Below are 16,702 nucleotides of genomic sequence, written 5' to 3'. Positions count from 1 at the left end.
AAAAGGAAGGACAGTGAGTAATTGCTATTTTAGGGTGATACTCTGGAGCAATTCTAGTATATGTATGAGGAGACATGCATAAGAATGTTACTTGTAGCATTATTTTTTATAACAAAGATTGAAGAACACAGTAAATGACCGTTCATGGGAGAGTTATAATCTTCAGCTGTTAAAATGAATGAACTATGGATTAAAGACCTAAATGTAAGACCAGAAACTATAAAACTCTTAGAGGAAAGCATAGGCAGAACACTCTTTGACATAAATCACATCAAGACCCTCTATGACCCACCTCCCAAAGTAATGGAAATAAAAACAAAAATAAACAAGTGGGAGCTAATTAAACTTAAAAGCTTTTGCACAGTGAAGGAGACTATAAACAAAGTAAAAATACAACCCTCAATAGGAGAAAATAATAGCAAATGAAACAGCTGACAAAGGATTAATTTCTAAAATATATGAGCAGCTCATTCAGCTCAATACCAGAAAAACAACCCAATCAAAAAGTGGACAGAGGACCTAGACAGATATTTCTCCAAAGAAGACATACAGATGGCTAATAAACACATGAAGAGATACTCAATATCACTCATTATTAAAGAAATGCAAATCAAAACTACAATAAGATATCACCTCACACCACTTAGAATGGCCATCATCAAAAAATCTACAAACAATAAATGCTGGAGAAGATGTGGAAAAAAGGGAACCCTTTTGCACTGTTGGTGGGAATGCAAATTAATATAGCTGCTATGGTGAATAGTATGGAAATTTCTTAAAAAAATCAGGAATAAAACTACCAGCAATCCCACTACTGGGCATATATACCCTGAAAACCATAATTGAAGAAGGCACATGTACTCCAGTGTTCATCGCAGCACTATGTGCAATAGCTAGAAAATGGAAGCAACCTAGATGTTCATCGACAGATGAATATGTAAAGAAGTTGTGGTACATATACACAGTGAAATATTACTCTGCCATAAAAAGGAATGCATTTGAGTCAGTTTTAATGAGGTGGATGAACCTAGAGCCTATTATACAGAGAGAGGTAAACTAGAAAGAGAAAGACAAATATCGTATGTTAACATATAGATACGGAATCTAGACAGGTGGTACTGATGACCCTGTCAGCAAGACGGCGCTGGAGATGCAGACATAGAGAACATACTTGTGGACACAGTGGAAAGGCGAGGGCAGGACAATTGAGAGAGTAGCATTGAATCATATGCATTACCATGTAAAATTAGATAGCCTCTGAAAATTTGCTGTATGATGCAGGGAGCTCAATCCAGTGCTCTGTGACAACCTAGAGGAGTGGGATGGGGTGGGAGGTAGGAGGGAGGTTCAAAAAGGAGAGAACATGTGTATACCTATGCCTGATTCATGTTGATGTATTGCAGAAACCAGCACAATATTGTAAAACAAGTGTCCTCCAACTAAAAATAATTTTTAAAAAAATGAACAAACTAGAATTGTATACATCAATAGAAATAAGTCTCAAAGAATATGTTGGGTTAAAAAAAAGTAAATGTATAACCAGTTGCTCTGTATGCAAATGTTAAATATATCAAATAATCTATTATTTGTGTCTAAATAGGTACATGGGAAAGATACACTCAACTCTAGAACAGTGGTTACTTTTGAGGTGGAAGGGAGGAGAAAAAGGCCAGTAGGAGGTCTGTAGAGCCTTCAACTGTATCTGAAATATTTTATTCTTTTAAAAAATTCAGAAGTAAAGTTAGCCAAATGTCAAGATTTATTGAGACTGGGTATTAGGTAAAGAATATTTATTTTACTCTAATCTTTTTTGTATGTTTGAAATATTTAATAATAACTGCTGCCATTCCTTTGGGTCTTTTGTTGTTGTTATTGAATTTCTTAAACTTTTAGTATTTCTATTAATACTCTAATTAATTAGTCATCACCTACAATTATTATATCTCTTCTTTATATTCTACCAATACAATGTATTGTTATTTTTATTCTGTATTTTACTGTTACTGTTATGTGAGCTTCCCAGGTGGCGCTGGTGGTAAAGAACCCTCTTGCCAATGCAGGAGACCTAAGAAATGCAAGTTCGATCCCTGGGGCCAGAAAGGTCCGCTGGAGAAGGAAATGGCAATCCACTCCAGTATTCTTGCTTGGAAAAGTCCATGGACAGAGGAGCCTGGGGGGCTATAGTCCATGGGGTCACAAAGAGTCAGACACCGCTAAGTGACTTAGCAGATTACTGTTATATGACGACCTTGCCTATCTCTGTGCTTTGTTTGTCTAAACAGAAACTTCAACTTTGTTCACTTTTGCACAGTCAGCCCTTCCATCCATTATCTGGTAAGAAATTCTTATTGTGATCTTTTGTCTTTTAGGAGAAATTTCTGGAGGCTAGATGTCTGAAATCAAGGTAGCACCAGGGCCACGCTGCTTCACAAGGCTCTAAGAAAGACTCTTCATCTCCTTGGGTTTCCGATGGCTCCAGGCGTTCCCTTGGCATGTGGCCGCATGACTCCAGTCTCTGTCTCAGTCTTCACATGGCCTTCTCCTCTGCGTCCTGTCTCCTCCTCTTATCACTGGATTACTCCTGGGTAATCCAGAATGATCTTATCTCAAGATCCTTAACTTAATTACATCTGCAAAGACCTCCCCCCCACACCCCTCCCAGCCTACTCCTTTCACCCCCCAATAAGATCACATTCACAGGTTCCAGAGTGTGGACACTGAACCCACTGTAGGCTTCTGCCACCTTGCATGTTGCTTCTGTCCTCTGGGTTTTGGTTCATGTAGCCTCTGTAGAAACCACATAATACATCAACCAACATCCAGCAGATATTTATGGAGAAGCTACTCTAAGCCAGGCCCTGCACTGGTGAGTAAAACTAGGTAGAGTCTCTGCTCTTGTAGAACCTGAAGCTTAAAGAGTATTTTAAAAACCGAGTCTTTTTACAATTAAAAGTGTCCTATATTTTTAATAAGCAATTATCTGCTTATCATAAAATAGTATGTCTGAGGCATTTGACTGAACGCCTTCAGTTTGCGTATTTAATTTTTGTTTCCTAAAACGTTTTAAAAATTTTATTCATTTGTTTATTTTTGCCTGCACTGGGTCTTCACTGCTGTGTGGGCGTTCTCTAGTTGCGGCAGGCGGGGACTCTTCTCCAGTTGGGCTGTGCCATGCCAGGGCTTCTCGTTGCCGTAGCTTCTCTTGTTGTGGAGCACAGGCTCTAGAGAGTGGGCTCAGTAGTTGTGGTGCATGGGCTTAGCTGATCCCCGGCATATGAAATCTTTCCGACCAGGGATCAAACCCACGTTCCCTCTGTTGGCGGGTGGATTCTTAACCGCTGGACCAAGAGGAAAGTCCATATTTCCTAAAAATTTTAACATCAGTATTTCCTTAATTGAGCTTCTTCTTTTAACGTTTGTTTTTTTTGTGTTTCATGCCAGTAGGATTGTTTGTGGTTATGGTTTGCCTTCCTGTATTTTTTTTTTTTTTTAATAAATATTTATTTATTTGACTGCGTGGGTCTTAGTTGCAGCATACAGGATCTTTTAGTTGTGGTGTATGGGATCTGGTTCCCTGACCAGGGATCTAATTCAGGCCCCCTGTATTAGGAGCATGGAGTCTTAGCCAATGGACCACCGGGGAAGTACCCCTACATTCTATGAACCTTGTCAAATTTAAAAAAATCTAATTGTTATCATACACTAGCATCTATGGTGCCTCTTCTAGTCTTTTCCCCAATATATGAATGCTAAACTGGTTACCTTCACTGAAGCTTTACTGAAAAACTCAGGGTATTTGTGAGTACTGTTCTATCTTGTTGACTTCCCCTCCATTTTTTTTTTTTTAAAGAACAAGTACCCCCAGAAATGAGGCCCAAAGAAAAGGATCTTTTCACTTCTGCTGTTCCATGAAGCTTTTCTTCCTCCCTGGGTTACCAGACTTCTTACGGTTTGGCCCAGTATCTTCATTCCTGAGACCACACAGACTGTTGGTTTTGTCATGTTTCCCTTCCCTGAAGTTCTCCGTGTGTGTGTGTGTGTGTGTGTGTGTGTGTGTGTGTGTGTGTTAGTTGCTCAGTTATGTCCAACTCTTTGTGACCACATGGACTGTGGGTCCCCATGTGACCCACCAGGCTGCTCTGCCCATGGGATTCTCTAGGAAAGAATGCTGGAGTGGGTTGCCATTTCCTTATCCAGGGGATCTCCGCTGGACCAGGGATTGAACATGGGACTCCCTCATTGCAGGCAGATTCTTTACTGGCTGGGCCACCAGTGAAGAAGTTCTCTCTCTTTAGGCCACTGGTTTCCTCCTCCCCTCTCTTCATTTAACCCTCCCACCCCACCTAAGAGCTTGTCCTTAGTGGTGTATAAAATTTTATGACATGCCTGCCCTCCACCCCCACTTATTTACCCTTAAGGTTCTGTTGTTTGGATGGATTTCCTGCTGGTACCCTAGGCTCCAACTAGACCCTGTGCACTTAGCTCTCCCTGCTGATTTATGTCCCTTCACCGGTGTTCTGTGTGCTGTTGATGGTGCTTTCTTCCAGCTCTTTTCCCTACAATTGAAACGTTGATGTCAGCTTTGACTCTTCTTTGCTTTTTCCCCTGCTTAATCCATTTAGGTAAATCTTTCTTACTTTTGTACCCCTAGGTACTCCTTTGATGCTGAGCAGATAATACATTCAGTTCAGTTCAGTTCAGTAGCTCAGTCGTGTCCGACTCTTTGCGACCCCATGAATCGCAGCACGCTGGGCCTCTGTGTCCATCACCAACTCCTGGAGTTCACTCAGATTCACGTCCATCGAGTCAGTGATGGCATCCAGTCATCTCATCCTCTATCGTCCCCTTTTCCTCCTGCCCCCAATCCCTCCCAGCATTGGGGTCCTTTCCAGTGAGTCAACTCTTTGCATCAGGTAGCCAAAGTATTGCAGTTTCAGCTTCAACATCAGTCCTTCCAATGAACACCCAGGACTGGTCTCCTTTAGGATGGACTGGTTGGATCTCCTTGCAGTCCAAGGGACTCTCAAGAGTCTTCTCCAGCACCACATTTCAAAAGCATCAATTCTTTGGTGCTCAGCTTTCTTCACAGTCCAAGTCTCACATCCATACATGACCACTGGAAAAACCATAGCCTTGACTAGACGGACCTTTGTTGGCAAAGTAATGTCTCTGCTTTTAAGTATGCTATCTAGGTTGGTCATAACTTTCTTTCCAAGAAGTAAGTGTCTTTTAATTTCATGGCTGCAATCACCATCTGCATCAGTGATTTTGGAGCCCCCCAAAATAAAGTCTGTCACTGTTTCCACTGTTTCCCCATCTATTTCCCATGAAGTGATGGGACCAGATGCCATGATCTTAGTTTTCTGAATGTTGAGCTTTAAGCCAACTTTTTCACTCTCCTCTTTCACTTTCATCAAGAGGCTTTTTAGTTCCTCTTCACTTTCTGCCATAAGGGTGGTGTCATCTGCATATCTGAGGTTATTGATATTTCTCCCAGCAATCTTGATTCTAGCTTGTGCTTCTTCCAGCCCAGTGTTTCTCATGATGTACTCTGCATATAAATTAAGCAGGGTGACAATATACAGCCTTGATGTACTCCTTTTCCTATTTGGAACCAGTCTGTTGTTTCATGTCCAGTTCTATCTATTGCTTCCTGACCTGCATACAGGTTTCTCAAGAGGCAGGTCAGGTGGTCTGGTATTCCCATCTCTTTCAGAATTTTCCACAGTGTGTTGTGATCCACACAGTCAAAGGCTTTGGCATAGTCAATAAAGCAGAAATAGATGTTTTTTTGGAACTCTCTGGAGGTAAATTGTCTGTCTACAATGCGAGAAACCTGGATTCAATCCCTGGGTTGGGAAGATTCCCTAGAGAAGGAAATGGCAACCCACTCCAGTACTCTTGCCTTGAAAATCTCATGGATGGAGGAGCTTGGTGCAGGCTACTGTCCATGTGGTCGCAAAGAGTTGGGCACAACTGAGCGACTTCACTTTCTTTCTTTCTGGAACCCTCTTGCTTTTTCTGTGATCCAGAGGATGTTGGCAATTTGAAATCTGGTTCCTCTGCCTTTTCTAAAACCAGCTTGAACATCTGGAAGTTCACGGTTCACGTATTGCTGAAGCCTGGCTTGGAGAATTTTGAGCATTACTTTTCTAGTGTGTGAGATGAATGCAATTGTGTGATAGTTTGAGCATTCTTTGGAACTGCCTTTTTTTGGGATTGGAATGAAAACTGATCTTTTTCAGTCCTGTGGCTACTGCTGAGTTTTCCAAATTTGCTGGCAGATTGAGTGCAGCACTTTAACAGCATCATCTTTCAGGGTTTGAAAGAGCTCAACTGGAATTCCATCACCTCCACGAGCTTTGTTTGTATGATGCTTTCTAAGGTCCACTTGACTTCACATTCCAAGATGTCTGGCTCTAGGTGAGTGATCACACCATCATGATTATCTTGGTCGTGAAGATCTTTTTTTGTGCAGTTATTCCATGTATTCTTGCCACCTCTTCTGCTTCTGTTAGGTCCATACCATTTCTGTCCTTTATCGAGCCCATCTTTGCGTGAAATGTTCTCTTGGTATCTCTAATTTTCTTGAAGAGATCTCTAGTCTTTCCCATTCTGTTCTTTTCCTCTATTTCTTTGCATTGATGGCTGAGGAAGGCTTTCTTATCTCTCCTTGCTATTCTCTGGTACTCTGCATTCAGTTGCTTATATCTTTCCTTTTCTCCTTTGCTTTTCACCTCTCTTCTTTTCACAGCTATTTGTAAGGCCTCCCCAAACAGCCATTTTGCTTTTTTGCATTTCTTTTCCATGGAGATGGTCTTGATCCCTGTCTCCAGTACAGTGTCATGAACCTCATTCCATAGTTCATCAGGCACTCTATCAGATCTAGTCCCTTAAATCTATTTCTCACTTCCACTGTATAATCATAAGGGATTTGATTGAGGTCATACCTGAATGGTCTAGTGGTTTTTCCTACTTTCTTCAATTTAAGTCTGAATTTGGCAATAAGGAGTTCATGATCTGAGCCACAGTCAGCCCCTGGTCTTGTTTTGCTGACTGTATAGAGCTTGTCCATCTTTGGCTGCAAAGAATATAATCAGACTGATTTCGGTGTTGACCATCTGGTGACGTCCATGTGTCTTCTCCTGTGTTGCTGGAAGAGCGTGTTTGCTGTGACCAGTGTGTTCTGTCTTTACCATAGATAGTTCAGGTCTTTTCTGTCTATATAAAATGTTGTTGTTCAGTCGCTCAGTTGTGTCAGACTCTTTGTGACCCCATGGACTGCAGCACGCCAAGCTTCCTTGTCCTTCAGCATCTGGAGCTTGCTCAAACTCATGTCCATTGAGTTGGTGATGCCATACAACTGTCTTGTACTCTGCCATCCCCTTCTCCTCATGGCTTCAGTCTTTCCCAGAATCAGGGTCTTTTCTAATGAGTCAGCTCTTGGCATCAGGTGGCCAAAGTACTGGAGCTTCAGCTTTAGCATCCATCCTGCCAATGAATATTCAGAACTGATTTCGTTTAGGATTGACTAGTTTGATCTTCTTGCTGTCCAAGGGACACTCAAGAGTCTTCCTCAACATCCAGTTCAAAAGCATCAATCCTTCGGTGCTCAGCCTTTCTTACGGTCCAGCTCTCACATCCATACATGACTACTGGAAAAACCATAGCTTTGACTACACAGACTTTTGTTGAAAAAGAAATGTTTCTGCTTTTTAACATGCTGTATAGGCTTGTCGTAGCTTTTCTTCCAAGGAGCAAACATCCTTTAATTTCATGGCTGCAGTCACCATCTGCAGTGATTTTAGAGCCCAAGAAATTAAACTGTCACTGCTTCCATTGTTTCCCCATCTATTTGCCATGAAGTGATGGGACCAGATGCCATGATCTTCATTTTCTGAATGTTGAGCTTTAAGCCAACTTTTTTTACTCTCCTCTTTCACTTTCATCAAGAGGCTCTTTAGTTACTTTTCATTTTCTACCATGAGGGTGGTGTCATCTGCATATCTGAGGTTATTGAGATTTCTCCCGGCAATCTTGATTCCAGCTTGTGCTTCATCTAGCCTGGCATTTTGCATGATATACTCTGCATATAGGTTAAATAAGCAGAATGACAGTACACAGCCTTGACATACTCCTTTTCCAGTTTGGAACCAGTCCACTGTCCCATGTCCAGTTCTAACTGTTGCTTCTTGACCTGCATACAGGTTTTTCAGGATGCAGGTAAGGTTGTCTGGTATTCCCATCTCTTTAAGAATTTTCCAGTTTGTTGTGATCCACGTAGTCAAAGGCTTTGGTGTAGTCAGTGAAGCAAATGTAGATGTTTTTCTGGAATTCTTTCCCTTTTTCTATGATCCAATGGATGTTGACAGTTTGATCTCTGGTTCCTTTGCCTTTTCTAAAACCACTTTGAACATCTGGAAGTTCTCAGTTCACATACTGTTGAATTCTGGCATGGAGAATTTTGAGCATTACTTTGTTAGCGTGTGAGATGAGTGCAATTGTGTGGTAGTTTGAGCATTCTTTGGCATCGCCCTTCTTTGGCATGGGATGAAAGCTGACCATTTCCAGTCCTGTGGCCACTGCTGAGTTTTCCAAATTTGCTGGCATATTGAGTGCAGCACTTTCACAGCATCATCTTTCAGGATTTGAAATAGCTCAACTGAAATTTCATCACCTCTATTAGCTTTGTTTGTAATGATGCTTCATAAGGACCACTTGACTTCACATTCCAGGATGTCTGGCTCTAGGTTAGTGATCACACCATTGTGGTTATCTGGAACGTGAAGATCTGTTTTGTATAGTTCTTCTGTGTATTCTTACCACCTCTTCTTAATATCTTCTGCCTCTGCCAAAGTGGAAACAGTGCCCAGTTGTGGGTGTGTCTGATGGTGAAAGTAAAGTCCGATAGTATAAAGAACAATATTGCATAGGAACCTGGAATGTTAGGTCCATGAATCAAGGTAAATTGGAAGTGGTCAAACAAGAGGTGGCAAGAATGAACATCTACATTTTAGGAATCAGTGAACTAAAATGGACTGGAATGGGAGAATTAATTCAGATAACCATTACATCTACTACTGTGGATAAGAATCCCTTACAAGAAGTGGAATAGCCCTCATAGTTGACAGAGGAGGCCAAAATGCAGTACTTGGGTGCAATCTCAAAAACAACTGAGTGATCTCTGTTTGTTTCCAAGGCAAACCATTCAGTGTCACAGTAATCCAAGTCTATGCCCCAACCACTAATGCAAAGAAGCTGAACGGTTCTTCGAAGACCTACAAGACTCTCTAGAATTAACACACACACACACACAAAATGTCGTTTTCATCATATGGGACTGGAATGCAAAAGTAGGTAATCAAGAGATAACTGGCATAACAAGTGAGTTTGGTCTTGGAGTACAAAATGAAGCAGGACAAAGGCTCACAGAGTTTTGCCAAGAGAACGCACTGGTCATAGCAAACACCCTCTGCGAACAACACAAGAGATAACTCTGCACATGGACATCACCAGATGGTCAACACTGAAATCAGATTGATTATATTCTTTGCAGCTGAAGATGGAGAAGCTCTGTACAGTCAACAAAACAAGACTGGGAGCTGACTATGGCTCAGATCATGAACTCCTTGTTGCCAAATTCAGACTTAAATTGAAGAAAGTAGGCAAAGCCATTAGGCCATTTAGGTATGACCTAAATCAAATACCTTGTGATTACACAGTGAAATTACACATGACTACAGGGTTATTCTTTATCTTGTTCCCCTTTTTCAGACCAAACTTTGTAGCCTGACACTTAAGACCTCGTGTGATCTGGTTCCAGCCTAACGTGCTAGCTTTATGGCTCATGCAATGTAAACTCCCATGAGTCTGAACCGCTTGCTGTTTTTCATATGTACCATGGTCTTTATGAGTTTCTGCTCAGATCCACTGAGCCCTCTTTGCCCTAATCCAAATGGATTGATCTGTCTCTAACCCATTTTTACAAAGTCCATCTTAGATGCCACTTTTTCCAGGAAAACTTCCAAGAATCCCTTACTGGAAGTAACCTTTTCTTCACCCAACTCCTGTAATTCTTGCACTTTGCCTTACTAGTGGCATTTATCCCTTTTATCTAGACATATCCTGACTAATTTCCCTTACTAAACTCTATGCCATTTGGGACTGGAGACAATATTGGATTATTTACATCCCAACACATTTATTTGTCTACCTAATAGATAGCATATTTAAAAGCAGAGACATTACTTTTCCAACAAAGGTCCATCTAGTCAGGGCTATGGTTTTTCCTGTGGTCATGTATGGATGTGAGAGTTGGACTGTGAAGAAAGCTGAGCGCCGAAGAATTGGTGCTTTTGAACTGTGGTGTTGGAGAAGACTCCTGAGAGTCCCTTGGACTGCAAGGAGATCCAACCAGTCCATTCTGAAGGAGATCAGCCCTGGGACTTCTTTGGAGGGAATGATGCTGAAGCTGAAACTCTAGTACTTTGGCCACCTTATGCGAAGAGTTGACTCATTGGAAAAGACTTTGATGCTGGGAGGGATTGGGGGCAGGAGGAGAAGGGGACGAGAGAGGATGAGATGGCTGGATGGCATCACTGACTCGATGGACGTGAGTCTGAGTGAACTGCAGGAGTTGGTGATGGACAGGGAGGCCTGATGTGCTGCGATTCATGGGGTCACAAAGAGTCGGACACGACTGAGCGACTGAACTGAACTGAACTGAACTGAATAATTTATTAAAAGAGTGAAACTCTTAATGGCTATAAAGTGGTTCTGTTTCCTGTGTTTTAATCATTGGCAGGCAGATTCTTCTACCACTGCACCATCTGGAAAATCCCATGTTTCATTATTTACTGTATTTTATTTTTTTTATTTTACTGCATAAAGAAGTCACTATTGTAATTGCAGTTATGTTGCTGCTGCTGCTGCTACGTCGCTTCAGTCGTGGCCGACTCTGTGCTGCCCTGTAGACGGCAGCCCACCAGGCTCCGCCGTCCCTGGGATTCTCCAGGCAAGAACACTGGAGTGGGTTGCCATTGCCTTCTCCATGCAGTAATGTTATATACATGCATTTTGATAGTGAGCAATTGTGGTCTGCTGTGTCTGACTCTTGGCAACCCTGTGGACTGAAGCCCACCAGCTCCTCTGTCCATGGGATTCTCCAGGCAAGAATACTGGAGTTGGTTGCCATTTCCTTCTCCAGGGGCTCTTCCCAACAGAGGAATCGACCCCCATCTGCTGTGTCTCCTGTACTGGCAGGTGGATTCTTTACCACTGAGCCACCTGGGAAGCCCAGTGAGCACTAACTTTCTGTGTTGGTGCAATTCTTGTTTTCCTCCCCAAAATTGGTTTTTGTTTAGTCGTATTAACCTTGACCATTTTAAACCCATTTTTCCGTTTCTAAGAAGTATGTCTCTGTACAACAATATCTCTGTTATGTCCTATATTTTGCAGCTGTAAAGATGTGACTAGATTCCTACAGATCTTCCAGGTCCAATAATTTTGTTTTTGCACTCGAGAAAAAACAGTTAACTAGATACACTCTGTATTGTCTTCTGTTTCATTTTTCCTTACTTTCTCATAGGTTTTAGGACCCCTGATTTGTTTTTGAAGTTTAAAGACTTGGCATATTGGTGTCCATTAGTCTTTACTTTCTTTTGTGGCTCCCGCTTTGCTAACTTTTTAAGTGTGAGACTTAGAGTTCTCTTCAGAAGTGGGATCTTGGTGTTTATTTTCTTCAGATCTTACATTACCATTAATTTTTATAGTCTAGTGAGAGTCTAGTCTGGACTGATCTTAGCTCTGATGCATTAATTCTCTTCCTTGTTTTACTGTGATCCTTACTACACCAGCAACAAGTATTTGTTTTTATTAACAGTTTTTTCTTCTGACATAGGTGTTATTCACCTAGCCATGCTAGTTGCAGCTCCTCAGGCCTTTCTTCCTTTTTTCTTCTTTGTATTTCTGCCCCTTCTTCTTTTTGGAGATGTACCTGAAGTTATTCTCAAATGTCCTTACTTTCCTCTTTTTCTTACCATTTCCTTCTTATCCCTTTTGGCTTAGCTTATTATTTTTGTAATTTATTTTATTTGCTTCAGACCTTGGTAAATGTTTTGAGGGTCTTAGTTAGGATAAACACTGAGTATTATTTTTTAAATGCACTTGAACCTGCTCATGAAACCAGGCAGGGTCAGGGGTAGAAGTAACCACTCTGTTTGATTGTTTTGAAGTTCTCTGATAAAAAGCTTGGGGAAGAAGCAGAATGTTCTGGGTAAGGTGGATTTTTTGTTTTCTGTGTAGATTTCATCCTATCCACTGGGCACAGATAAGCATGCATGTTCTAGGATCAACAGTGTGATCAGATGGTTTAGTTGATAATATTCTTATATTCTAGACAGCTATTGACTTGATATGTGTGTATTATGGCTTTTATCTTTTTAATGGTAACTCTTTAGGTGCCTTGTGCTCAGTCGTGTCCTACTCTTTGTGGCTCCATGGACTGTAGCCTGCCAGGCTCCTCTGTCCGTGGAATTTTCCAGGCAAAAATACTGGAGTGTGTTGCCATTTCCTTCTCCAGGGGATCTTCCCCACCCAAGGATAGAAGCAAATAGTGTGATACCAGCAGTATTTGCTTTCTACATTACTTTGAAAGGAAAAAGATGAGAGATTAAAAAGAATGATAGTTTAATGGCTTTTCCATCAAGCAGCTGAAAATCTCTGTCCCCAGGTTCTGTTACATTTATCAGAGAGAGCCTTTGAACTGCATGGTCTTCTGCAATTTTTCAGTGGAAAGATGGAGGTCTAGGGTTCACGCAGCTTCTCAGAATTAGATGTAAAACCTCTTGACTTCATCTCAGAGACCCCGTCCACAGGGCAGGCTGCTGACCTACAATATGTAATTTGTTTTTGGTGCAATGACAACCAGTTTCTGTTTGTGCAGGCAAGGCCTGGAGGGTAATGAAAGTTTGTCTAAAGTTTTTCCAGCCTCTTCCCTCTGTTCTTTAGCCTCTCGTTTCCTTTCACTGACAGCTTTTGCTGTGCTGCCCGTGGCAGTGATGACGAGGACTGTTACTGTCAGTTACACGTCATCCTTAGCCCCTTGCTGTTCTCTTGCTCTCGATTCAAGTTTGTGAGTCGCCATGGCCCTGCCAACCCTGCAAGAGGGATCTCTTGGTTTGTCTGTGTCACAGAGCAGGCCCAGCTCAAAGGTGAAGGAGTGGATAGTGGCCTCGCAGTGGAGTGGCTGGAGGTCTGGCGTTCTGATGCAGATGAGGGTGCTGTGATGTCTCTGCTGACACCCACACAGCCAGACCTGTGCTGAGTGTGGCCCGAACGGTTTATGGCCACAGAGCTTCCTTATGTCCTTTTAGTGTCCTCTTAGTAGAGAAGGCAGCAGAATCTCCTTTCTGGGGTTCTGGATCATTTGTTCAGTGTGGCCCCGTGTAAGGTCTTCACTGTACTCTGGACAAATGCTTTGGGGCCTGGAAAGTCCTTGGTGCTGTTTGGGCCCTGGGATCCCCACAGTCTGTGAGAAACAGCGGTAGGCACAGAGGCAGAGCTCTCGGTGCACGCTGACTCTTATTTTGTGAGTGAGTGAAGGACTCAGAATTAAATACAGAAGAGGAGGTTGTGTGACAGTGGTGCCTTCACTGTGTTCTTTTATTTCTATTTTCAGAATTTGCCTTAGTGATATTAAGTTTTGTGTTGGATGCTTAGAACTAGAATAGCCTCTCTTTGTTACTGATGAAAGATATGAGAATATTGATTCTTATATCTATTTCCCATGAAGTGATGGGACCGGATGCCATGATCTTCATTTTCTGAATGTTGAGCTTTAAGCCAACTTTTTCACTCTCACTTTCATCAAGAGGCTTTTAGTTCCTCTTCACTTTCTGCCATAAGGGTGGTGTAATCTGCATATCTGAGGTTATTGATATTTCTCCCAGCAGTCTTGATTCCAGCTTGTGTTTCTTCCAGCCCAGCGTTTCTCATGATGTTCTCTGCATATAAGTTAAATAAGCAGGGTGACAATATACAGCCTTGACGTCCTCCTTTTCCTATTTGGAACCAGTCTGTTGTTCCATGTCCAGTTCTAACTGTTGCTTCCTGACCTGCATACAGATTTCTCAAGAGGCAGGTCAGGTGGTCTGTATTCCCATCTCTTTCAGAATTGTCCACAGTTTATTGTGATCCACACAGTCAAAGGCTTTGGCATAGTCAATAAAGCAGAAATAGATGTTTTCTGGAACTCTCTTGCCTTTTCAATGATCCAGAGGATGTTGGCAATTTGATCTCTGGTTCCTCTGCCTTTTCTAAAACCAGTTTCAACATCTGGAAGTTCATGGTTCACGTATTGCTGAAGCCTGGCTTGGAGAATTTTGAGCATTACTTTTCTAATGTATGAGATGAGTGCAATTGTGCGGTAGTTTGAGCATTCTTTGGCATTGCCTTTCTTTGGGATTGGAATGAAAGCTGACCTTTTCCAGTCCTGTGGCTACTGCTGAGTTTTCCAAATTTGCTGGCATATTGAATGCAGCACTTTCACAGCATCATCTTTCAGGATTTGAAACAGCTCAACTGGGATTCCATCACCTCCACTAGCTTTGTTCATAGTGATGCTTTCTAAGGTCCACTTGACTTCACATTCCAGGATGTCTGGCTCTAGACTAGTGATCACAACATCATGATTATCTTGGTCGTGAAGATCTTTTTTGTACAGTTCTTCTGTAGTGTCAGACTTTATTTTTGGGGGCTCCAAAATCACTGCAGATGGTGATTGGAGCCATGAAGTTAAAAGACGCTTACTCCTTGGAAAAAAAGTTATGACCAACCTCGATAGCATATTCAAAAGCAGAGACATTACTTTGCCGACTAAGATCCGTCTAGTCAAGGCTATGGTTTTTCCTGTGGTCATGTATGGATGTGAGAGTTGGACTGTGAAGAAGGCTAAGCACCGAAGAATTGATGCTTTTGAACTGTGGTGTTGGAGAAGACTCCTGAGAGTCCCTTGGACTGCAAGGAGATCCAACCAATCCAGATGCTAAAGCTGAAACTCTAGTGCTTTGGCCACCTCATGGGAAGAGTTGACTCATTGGAAAAGACTCTGATGCTGGGAGGGATTGGGGGCAGGAGGAGAAGGGGACGACAGAGGATGAGATGGCTGGATGGCATCACCGACTTGATGGACATGAGTCTGAGTGAACTCCGGGAGTTGGTGACGGACAGGGAGGCCTGGCGTGCTACGATTCATGGGGTCGCAAAGTCGGACACGACTGAGCGACTGAACTGAACTGAACTGATGTACTTAGTAACTCTAACTCTTGTGTTTTGTTTTAATTTTATAAGTTTAATAGAAAAGTAATTTATTGAGATATATTTCGCATACTATACAATTACTCATTTAATTTGTAAATTCAGTGGCTTTTAGGATATTTACAGGCTTGAATCAGCTTTAGACAACTTTATGAGTCCAGAAGGAAATGCCACACCCACTGGCAGTTAATCTCATTTTTTAACTCAGTCCCTCCAGGTAGCCTGTGGATGTGCCTCTTCTGGACATTGTGTGATGGAATTGCACAGTAAGTGGTCCTCTGTGACTGGTTTCTTTCACTTAGCATAATGGCTTCAGTTTACCCCTGTCTTTCCCTTGGTTTCTCATCACTCTCCAGGGTGGTACAGAGTGCTAGTGCTGGTCTGTGTCCCACCTCTGGACCAGAGGAACAGTTCACAGACACTTAAAGAGCAACAGCAGCAAAGCACTTCAAGCACGGATTATCCCAGGTCTTTAGATGTGCCTCAGGTGCAGTCACATGAGGGAGATGGTTTTTGATCTCTGTGTTAGTTCTCCATTACTGCAGAACAAATTATCCCCAGACATAGCAGTTTAAAACAACAATGCTTATTGTCTTGCAGTTTCTATGGATTCAGGGTCTGAGCACAGCTTAGCTGGATCTTGGAGCTCTGCGCTTAGCTGGATCACGTGACTGACGGCATCCTCTCAAGGCTCCACCCCGTATCACTGGCTGATGACAGGATTCAGTCCTCTGCAGGCCTTTCTTAGCTCCTTTTGAGCTGTTGTAGGTTCTTTCCTATTGTGGGGCTCTCCATACAGCACATCACAGCATGTCAGCTGCTGCATTAGAGTGTGCAAGCAGGTGGGCAAGAGAGAGGGCCAGCAAGACGGAAGACATGGTCTTCCATACCCTGGGCACAGCAGTGATGTCCCATCACTCGCCATATTCCATTTGTTAGAGGCATATCACCAGATCCACCACGCACTCAAGGCAATGCGGTCATACAGGATGTGAATACCAAGAGTCTAGGATGATGAAGCGGGGTGAGGGGTGTTTTAGAAGCCACCTGCCACAGTCTCCTACCCATTCCTTAGCAAAGGTCTTCTCTTATATGTTTGTGATATCTTCTCTGGCTTTGGAGAAGTGGATTGTTGATTTCCTTGATTATAGAGCTTCTGCAGAGAAAAGGCATCTGAAGTGTTCTTTGTCGTTTTTCAGTCTCTCAGTCATGTCTGACTCTTTGTGACCCCATGGACCACAGCATGCCAGGCTTCCCTGTCCTTCCTATCTTTCACTTTGCTCAAACTCATGTCCACTGAGTCGTTGATGCCATCTAACCATCTTATCTTCTGTCGCCCCCTTCTCCTCCTGCCCTCAATCTTTCCCAGCATCAAGGTGTTTTCCAA

At 42.4% G+C, this 16,702-nt stretch overlaps 1 protein-coding gene and 1 long non-coding RNA gene across 2 annotated transcripts in view; both read left to right on the top strand.

Annotated features, from left to right (window-relative positions):
- The window catches only part of MCCC2 (methylcrotonyl-CoA carboxylase subunit 2), a 78,802-nt gene that overhangs the window by 23,390 nt on the left and 38,710 nt on the right, over positions 1-16,702 (top strand). The window lies entirely within an intron of this gene.
- LOC132657912 (uncharacterized) lies at positions 2,595-15,959 on the top strand. Its single transcript, XR_009596711.1, has 3 exons — positions 2,595-2,866; positions 15,524-15,581; positions 15,916-15,959. It is a non-coding gene; the product is annotated as an uncharacterized LOC132657912 (long non-coding RNA).

This window comes from Ovis aries, chromosome 16 (assembly GCF_016772045.2).
Source record: "Ovis aries strain OAR_USU_Benz2616 breed Rambouillet chromosome 16, ARS-UI_Ramb_v3.0, whole genome shotgun sequence".
NCBI classification, from domain to species: domain Eukaryota; kingdom Metazoa; phylum Chordata; class Mammalia; order Artiodactyla; family Bovidae; genus Ovis; species Ovis aries.
The sequence above is the reverse complement of the archived record's forward strand: the minus strand, read 5'-3'. Positions and strand labels throughout refer to the sequence as shown.